Source organism: Manis javanica, chromosome 1 (genome assembly GCF_040802235.1).
Source record: "Manis javanica isolate MJ-LG chromosome 1, MJ_LKY, whole genome shotgun sequence".
Taxonomy (NCBI): Eukaryota; Metazoa; Chordata; class Mammalia; order Pholidota; family Manidae; genus Manis; species Manis javanica.
The window spans coordinates 229,632,704-229,640,180 of record NC_133156.1 but is presented as its reverse complement, the minus strand read 5'-3'; the positions used below and the strand labels follow the sequence as shown (position 1 = coordinate 229,640,180).

The following is a 7,477-nucleotide window of genomic DNA, read 5'->3' as shown; positions in this document are numbered from 1 at the left end:
CACTCACGTCCAAAACTTGCTGAAGGACCAGGGGAGGTAACATATGAAAGGGGCCTGCTTGGGGCTTTGTTCCCTGACAGGCGCCTATGAAGCAGTAGCTGCTTTGTTAGTGGCAGGGCCTGAGAGGTGGGTCTTGAGCCAGGTCATCCACAGGAGGCTGGAAGCCCCTGGCTAATTCCAGCAGAGGTGAGGGTGGATGACCTCCCAGGCAGAGTAGCCATATTTCAGGGGTGCGATAAAGAAGACTCCACCTTGGGGAGGAGATTGTGTTTGTGGGTTCATAAGCCAGACAAGAAAGGCTTCTGACATTTGAGAACAAAGGAAAACAGAATTGGCCTGATCAAGGATGTTTTCAAAGGGACTGTGTCCAATGAAGGACTGGATGGCCGACCTCTCCAAGCCTGAGAGCAGTGAAGCAGTCCCAGAATACCCTTCTGCTCTTTGATCCCATCATGAGCTCTATTTCAGGTGGACTAATGAGCAGAAATCTATTCTGAGGTCTGAGGGCTGCTCAGCATCAGCTGGGAGCTGGGCCTGGGGCAAAGCCCTGGAGAGAGGCCGTCCTCAGTGGCCCTGCTGCCACCCACTCCCGCCACAACACGGAGGCCGTCACAGTGGGCCGAGGACGTGGTAGTGCAAGCATCTCCCAGCTGAAGGTCAGATGGGGCAACTTCTAGGCCACCTGCATTCCCCATGAAACAGGCAGGCACCTGTGACTCTGGGAGAGGGAGAGATTCCTGTGGGGAATGTTGCAGTTGTTTTCTCTGGACTTGGTGCAAGTTCTGGAAGGATGAGGTATACAGCAGCAAGATGGTACCGAGGGCTATCTGGGTGAATGCCGGCAGGAATGCAAGCACGCTGCTCCGGGGTCATTCCTTAACCCAGCTACCAAACAGCCTTCTGCCACTCTGGGTGGGACCTGGGAGTGCTGGGGTGAATGACAGGCCCCATATTCAGCAGGAGGCGTCTGGGGCTCTTTCACCACTTCTCAAAAGAAACATAACTTTTAATACAACCAGATAGATTATGGAAAAGACAGAAATGAAGGACTTTGGCCCACTAACTGTGGGGAAAACCCTCTGCTGTGGCTTGGAGAGAGCTGGTTAATTTATGCAAAGTCTCCTACTGTCTTCCTGGGGAGAGGCAAGTCCTGGAGCCCTGGCTGGGGCCTTCTCCTCCCGCACCATGGCTGGGTCAGAGTAGAGCTATGGAGTCCATGCAGATACCGTCTAGGCTTGTGTGACCCCAGAAAGTTTCAGGCTCAGAGACCATTCCAAAACTATGATTTAAAAAAAAACAATTGTCAGTAGCCTGCATATTAGGGTGGGGGCCTGTCGCGCCAATGGGTTTCAGCCCCAGGCAAATTCGCTATGGATTCAGTGTGACCAAAGAAAATGACAGCAAAACGTTCTTGGGGTGAAAGGGTTATACCCAACTTTATTTCCAGGTGGCAGGTCAGTCACTAGAATCCCACTCACTCAGAGCGAGTCTGTACGCAGCAAGCCGGGCTCTGCCTCCGGGTGCCGCTGGGCCCCTCTGTCCTCACTGCCGTCCCACACAGCCGTCCTCTGGGCCTCTGTCCTCAGAGCTGCCACCACTCCAGCCTCTGCTCAGCTCTCCTGCAGCCTTGCAGCCCTGCCACCATGTCACACCCAGAGCACTGGGCAGAGCTCTTTATACAGAGTCAACAGCCCTGTATTGCCCACAGGTGTGCAGTGAGCTAGTCAACCAGGGCCAGGTGAGAACCCTGGCCACAGGAACTCTCATTTTATCCCCATGGCCACACACTAAAGTTTTGTTCAAGTTTCAAGCTCATAAGACCATCTTCATTACTCTATTTGTAGCTCTGTACATTGGTAATGACCAACCATAGTCATTTTCCGTTTCTTTATGTAGTTGATTAATAGCTACATCCCCCACTATCTTCAGTGCTCTATGTCTTTTATATATTTTATTCAGCATCTAACAGTTTCTGACACATAGTAACTGCTATAAATGTATGTTGAGGTAAAGAATGAATGAGTCATGAAATGACTAAAAAGTCCTCAGCATTTTTCATTTTCATGCAGTACACACATGCTGCCAGAAGGTGGCAATAAACACCCACAGCAGAGAATTTCAAGCCTTAGAGGGGATGAAAGTGAACGATTACATAATGCAACCAATTCATTTGCTTCATCACATGTGGATTTAGGTTTTTTTCCCCGCAACTAATGCTTGATAAAGAGAAACAGAAAAATATAGCAGAAATGGTCAGATGGACTCATATTAAATCCTGCCTCTGCCACAGCCAGCCAGGGACCTTGGATAAATGCCTTGACCTTTTAGGTTTGTTTCCTCGTCCTTTACATGGAGTTTACGATGGCAGGTTTTGTGATAAGAATTAAATGAAATAACAGACATTACAATATTAGAACTGAACCCACACTAGTGTTGTGTGATAATCATGAAAGCGTTCCAACAAATGAGGAGGCAGGAGAAAACCTTCTTTCCTACCTTTCTAAGTTCTGTTTTGTATGTTCTTATTCTCAGAAGGGCGTGAACAGTTCTTACTATCACATCGTGGCAGCAGATTGATTGACACAGTGGGAAGAAAATTAACTTGGGAGCGTGCTGGATGTGTTTGAGTTCCTTGTTCATGAAACAGGGCTCAAGATAACCGCTTGACAGGAGCGCCGTGAGAGTCCAAGCCGCAGCATAGGTTGTACCAGCCGACATAGAAGCTACTAGCACATGTGGTTATCTAAACTGAGACATAATTTAAATGCTATTAAAACTTTCAGTTCATTAGTCACACCATTTCAAGGGCTATTTCTCTTGCATCCTCAATGTTCTGGGGTTTTTTTTCTATGTTATTCCTAGCACCTAACACAGTGGTGACGCTCATGGCTAGTGGCCATCATTTTGTACGGTGTGCCTTATAGAATATTGCCATCATCACAAGATGTTCTACAGGACAGAGCTGCCTAGATTATAGTAAATGGCCAATAAGTGATAGCTGTTCTGAGCAGCAGCATTTGATCCCCTGGGCACCGTCACGTTGGCACTATATACACCTCTTGCTCCGGGTCATTCACAAGATCGTATGGGGCATCTTCCAGGTGCATCACCTGTGCTGTGTGTTATGTATACACTGCTGGGCGAATAGGCTTTGCCCTCTGGGAATTTACAGTTCAATAATAAATATGAACAAATAATACTTAAATAAATAGGAAAGACAGATGGGGCTAAACATCTGTCCTAAAAACCTCCGTTACCAAGTAAAAGTTTGGGAGAATGGACCCTGTGGGTGGCCTGAGAGTTCTGGGAAACACTGAAGGTATAATCAACTGCAGCTGTGCTATAGCTATTCAGAGGCACAAGCAGCCCAAAGAAATTAATTCCTTCACTCATTCACTAAAGAATGATTGAGCAACTAGCCAAGGAGCAAAACAGCCTAATGGCCAAGGCCCTCTGCCTTGCAGAGATTACATTTCTCATCAAGGGAGATGGTCAGTGTATATACATATGTTGTATGATGGTCAGCTCTTTGGAGAGAAGTAAGGCAGTGAAGGGGATAAGGAATTGTGGGAATGGGAGAGCTGACATTTTAATGAGTTAAGATTGTTAATATTTTTCATCATCATCCAGGTGTAGTGAAAGGCTTGTCTTTCCTCCCAGGAGCACAGATGCATTTGGTTAACGCAGGAGTGTTCCCATTTCACAGGTGACGGTGAGCTGCTGAAAGAAATGATGCAATGATAATGCAAAGATGTGCAAGACTACAGACTCTCTGAGCCCTGGGCCCGCAGGCCAGAGTGGGCAAGAAGGGAACTGACCGTAGTCTCAGGCAGAGGGTTTGGAGAGAGTCTTCTTGAAATAAGTGAAACACAGACCAAGCAGGGAGAGATGCAATCCAGTCAAGAAGGTCTCCTGGAGGTGGAGCCTGTGAGCTGGACACGAAGAGAAGGTGGGATTGTTTGGCCAAGATGAGATGGGATGAGGAAGGGAAGAGGCATGTTTGCAACACCTGGAAACAGCGCACAGGGGCACAAGAAATAGAGGCGGGAGAGACCTGAATGCAGGTCAGGGCAACCATGTAAGCTACAGGCAGCATGGTTACGAGTTCAGAGCTGCCCATGTGCAAACGGGAGCCTCTGCAGGGCTGGGCCTGAGAGCAGAGAGACGCGGGCTGCACTGTATTTAAAGCACATATGGGGGCACATAGAAGCTCGCACATGGCAGGTGAGGGAGTTTGGATTTGATTCCGAGTGTCTCTGTGTAGAGGAATGACACCAACTGAGCCATGTCATTTTCGGGAAGATAAATGTGGCTCTGAGTGTTGGCCCTGCAGAGGCAGGGGGCACATATGAGACTGTGGCCTGACTCCGTGCGAGGTGACGTGGCTCTGGCCAAGGCAGCAGGGAGAGAAGGGCTAAACGGTGAGAGTCTCTCCAGACAGAGAGTTGAAGGGGAGGCCAGACGGGAGGAGAGGCAGGAGTCTTGACCCCCCAGGGCTTTGCTGATGGGAGTCGCTGAATGTGGAGCTGCAGGCAACCTGCTCTGAGTCTGCTGTCCCCATAGCCCCACTGCAGGCTCAGAGCTTGGCTGTGACCCAGCCCCAAAACATACACACCGTCTGAGAGGGTCCTGGCCACCCCCAGGAAGAGGACACAGCACTGCTTTGCAGCAGCCCCGAGTCTGAGGCCTACACCATGGCCAGGCCTCATCCCAGCACCCTGGGGAGGAAAGATGTGTAGCCCAGAAGACATCTCTGAAACTTCCAAAACCAGTCCAAGGGATGACGTGGGACAAATACACCTTCTGCCTGTCAGTCAGGAGGAGAGCAGACATCCCCAGCAACTCTGCACCACTCCCCTGTGGAATCTGCTGAGAAGCCCTGTTCCTGGGCCTGTCCAGAAAGCCCGGTGCCCTTCCCATGGGGCAGGACGGCTGTGCATTCCTTGTTCTCTCTGGTCCACATGCAGGGCCGAGCACAGCAGAACCAGGAGGCCTGTGGGGCTGGCCTTTCCTCCTTTCCAAGGTTCCATCCTCAGGGGCCCCTTTACTGCAAGCCACAGCTTTCTCATCAGGTTACAAAGACTGTGCTGGGAACAGAGCTGAGCGAAGCAAGGAGTTTACATCCTGCAGAAGAAAGCTGCCCAGATGAAAATAGTCCAGATACAAGGAGAGATGGTTGACAACAGGATGTGTTTGCAGAGAAAAGGCCCTGGAGAAGGGGGCATCCGGGCTGTGCCTCAGATGCTGGGAAAGAGGGAGAACTGAGCAGGAGGGGAGGGTCCGACGGTCGGGAGAAGCCACGCGGGCAGAGGCAGGAAAGCGCGGGGCACCGTGGACTGGGGAAACACCGCCTGGCTTCCGCACACAGGTGATGGTGCCCCTGGCCGGAAAGAGGGCATGCCCTTACCATTCCTCTGTACGCTTGTTTCCAGCACCGCAGCGACATATTCCTGTGGACACCATGCTACACTGGGAAGTTGGTCCTTGGTCCCCCTACAGGCTAGCGGCCTCTAGAGCCCATTTTCCCAGAGCACAGCTGGGGCACAGGACTGTCCCTGTGACTGGGACAGACCACTGCGTGGCCGTGAGGTCAGTGTCTCACTAGCAGGGTACAGAGGGTCTTTCCTGCCCCTACCTGCTGCCAACCTCCTGCTACTAAGCTCTGAGCACCCAAGTGTGGGAGCAAATGGGCTGCGGGCCCACCCAGGGATGTGGACCTGAGAAAGGGACCCTTGGGAGGCCCAAGGACACTGCCTCTGGTGAGCCGCCCAGGCTGGCCATCACCTTCCACCAGGAACCCAGGACCTGGCCACTCACCTCCACCTGCAAGATGCCTGTGCAGATTGGCGCCGATGGTGTGGTTCTCACCCTGCAAATCATGCCTAAGGCTCTGCTGCTCAGAACCTGAAGCAGATGCTGCCCCACCCCATGCCCTGCTCTCCAAAGAGGAGCCTTCTCTCCGTGCCCTCTGGAGGGCAGGCTGCCGAACCTCACAGGATTCCTCCCAGAGCCACGCCACACAGCTTCATGGGAAGGTCCCCCAGCTGCAGGGATCCTGGATTCCAGTCGGCGGGCTCAGCTAACCGTCTGCAGCTGCATCCCAGATGGCTTTTTTTTTCTTTTAATGGAAATACAGTGTATACTTGATTTAAATTTTGACCCAAAGTAGGAAAACAAAGTGTACTTGGACAAAGGCATAAAAGACGACCTGGAAATTTACTGAAGACTAGCTATGTTAGATCATCTAATACAGTTTCTCAACTTTTTCAAACTAAATTTATTTTCTTTCAAACACATTGCTATGGACTCAGTGTTTATGTCCCCCCAAGTCATATGTTGAAACTTAGGGCACAAAGCGGTGGTGTGCTAGGAGATGGGGCCTTAGCCAGGCGGTTAGGGCTTGAAGGTGGGGCCCTCATGAGTGGGATTGTGTCCTCATAAAAGAGACCCCCAGAGCTCCCCTGCCCTTCTACCTTGTGAGGGCAAAGCGGGAAGCTGGCAATAAATACCACACACTTCAAGCAACAATATGTAAAAATATTTGCACTTCTCAGGCACTACTGTCCTCTTACAGAAGGAAATAGGAGTTCAAGACCCTAATTTCTTCCTAAAGAGGTTGAAGGGAGTGTGGTTTCATTTTTCTATGGTGATTCACCCAGAATTGAATCATTTCATGAAAAGAAGGAGCTGATTAGAAAAACTCAGAGCACTCAGAACAGGATAAGATGGAATTCTACAGGAAATAATCCCTCCAGACAGGTGAGGGCCCTTGAGCTCACACTCAGGTCTCCTCAGTCAATCATGTTGTCTATAAAAGCCCCTAAATAGATCTTCTGCAAGGCACATATAGCTTTTATAGCTCAAAACTTACAATCTATTTTTTTCCTCAAGAATTTTCAGATCTAAATTGATTTTTCATATATTGACCTAAGGAGCCCAGCTATCTTTATCTCAACTATCAGATCTCCCCTAACTTTAAAGTATGCCATGAACTACAGTGGTTAAAGCACTGCACTACCAGGCAACCCCCAGGGATGGAGAAAAATGCCCAGTGATCTCATGGCACTGCACATAGAAGGCCAGTGGATAAACTGCTCTGCAGAGACACGGGAGGTGGGCACGGGGCTTGCTCCGCTCTGCCCTTTCACAGGGACCAGCTCTGCCCAGGCCCCTGACTGCAAGGAAGATAAATACATCTGCAAACAGCAGAAAGGGATGAAGAACAATCATGCCTATGTTACCAAACCTCCACAAAACCCTTCAACTGTGGGGTTTGAGGAACTTCCTGGTTGGTGGACACCAAGGTGCTGGGAGGCTGGTGTGCGCAGACAGGCTCCAAAAGGGAGAAAGCCCCAGGCTGGGTGTGCGGCCGGCTCTCTGGATGGAGCTGCTCACAAGCAAAGCGGTGAAGCTTAGGAAGAAAGGGGGAGTGACAGCCTTGGAAATTGGCTTTGAACTTGTATCGGCTGGCTGTACT

General features: G+C 50.3%; 1 protein-coding gene across 2 annotated transcripts in view; it reads left to right on the top strand.

The window, feature by feature from the left end:
• The window catches only part of VSNL1 (visinin like 1), a 96,490-nt gene that overhangs the window by 85,215 nt on the left and 3,798 nt on the right, over window positions 1-7,477 (top strand). The window lies entirely within an intron of this gene.